The sequence below is a fragment of the Eumetopias jubatus genome, unplaced genomic scaffold (assembly GCF_037043125.1).
Source record: "Eumetopias jubatus isolate StellerSeaLion01/CBP00866 unplaced genomic scaffold, mEumJub1_p1.0 scaffold_2, whole genome shotgun sequence".
Taxonomy (NCBI): Eukaryota; Metazoa; Chordata; class Mammalia; order Carnivora; family Otariidae; genus Eumetopias; species Eumetopias jubatus.
In genome coordinates, this window is record NW_028274808.1 from 164,067,225 (window position 1) to 164,068,792 (window position 1,568).

Sequence of the window (1,568 nt, forward strand, 5' to 3'; positions counted from 1 at the left end):
CTGTGAATTGTTGAGTGCTCTATTTCTTTTGTTTGCTGTCTTACCCCTTCTAACCCTTCTAAAAATATTCCCTTCTATAAACTCTCTTTATTTGAAACATTACTACAGGAAGCACATGATATCTGAAATGCACCAACACAGAGATACAAGCAAAACCAAGAAAAGCATTTATATACAAGACAATGAAAGAAAGAGTTTAAATTCCTAAGCATTTAATGAGGTCATATGTCAATGGCATCCATAAATACAGCATAGTAAGTTCACATTCAGTATCAGGAGGACATTGGTGATTTGGGGGTCTTATTGTGAATAATGTCAGCAGAGGATTAGGGGCAGAAGCAATAGATGGAGTGGCTGAATATTGGAGTTGATATGGTTACTACAGATTATGTAGAAGCTTTTTTTTTATTTGTTAGTTGTTTATTTATCAAGACAAACTATTCCATAAGCCAGTATTCGTGTTTCATAGTTCAGAACACAGGTCAGTGACAGACTTCAATGGAACTCAACCCAAAGAAATTCTTTACATTCCCAAATCACTTTGCACTCTGAAAGATACCAGCCTTCTTCATCTCCTCAAAATCTTTCATGGAATCATAATTTCTGTAGAAATCTGCATATGCCTTCTTTCTTGGTTCGGCCACAGCAAACTTATAGAAAGCTGCAACCCCCAGGGATGCAGCAAACGCTCCAACAATATGAAATCGCAGACGCTTGGCCAGAAGGCCTTGCATCTGAGGTTTCGTCAAAGCACTGGAAGTCATGGTAGTTATTCTCCTCAACACCAACCTCAAACCTAACATCCTCCCTAACTGATATAGAAATGGACCTAGAAGCTTTTTTTTTTTTTAAACTATTTGGTTGTATTTATTTTAGTTAAAACTGGACAATTCAGTCAACCCAACTGATTAAAATACAATTTAGTTAGTTTTTATTTGGACACAGCAGAATATAAATTAAAAACCTGGTATATGAAGGTTATAGAGAAAAGATTTAGAGTATTTTTCCTCAAGATTATTCTTAAACCACCTAGTCACAAACCTGTTTCTTAAATATGTCTAGGGGAGGCTTTTGTATAATCACTCTTATTCTTTAATATAACTCCAAGATAGAACAGTGCCTCCAAAAATGTATTATTCCCTACTGGAATTGAAGATTATTCCTGCATCACCTCTCATTATTATGAAATATTAATAACCACAGATCTTAATATTTTAATAGGAAGATGTCAATACCTAAAAATCAAACATCATTAGAATAATATGTACATTAGAGTTGATAAATAAAACATAAATAAACAAGCTAATGGAACTAGCCAGTGTAAACACTTGCAAAAAAATCCCCCCAAAACAAAACAAAACAAAAATAGTTTAGTTTGATAGAGAGTCCTATCTCTTTTGCAGTGTTCCTGAGAAGAAGATTTTTAGATAGCATCTTTTGAATTGCTGCTGAGTCATGTCAATTTTGGTAAAATTTGCAGTATGCTATATCAGCTTGTAAATGTAATGTTTTCTGGAAAATTAAGCACTAAAAAGAAATTAAAACCAAAACCTTTACTCAGGTCTTAT

The 1,568-nt window shown here is 33.7% G+C and overlaps 1 pseudogene; it reads right to left on the minus strand.

Moving 5' to 3' along the window:
* Positions 1 to 412: 412 nt before the first annotated feature.
* Positions 413 to 764, minus strand: LOC148164921 (cytochrome c oxidase subunit 6C pseudogene; annotated as a pseudogene).
* Between the last annotated feature and the right edge of the window lie 804 nt (positions 765 to 1,568).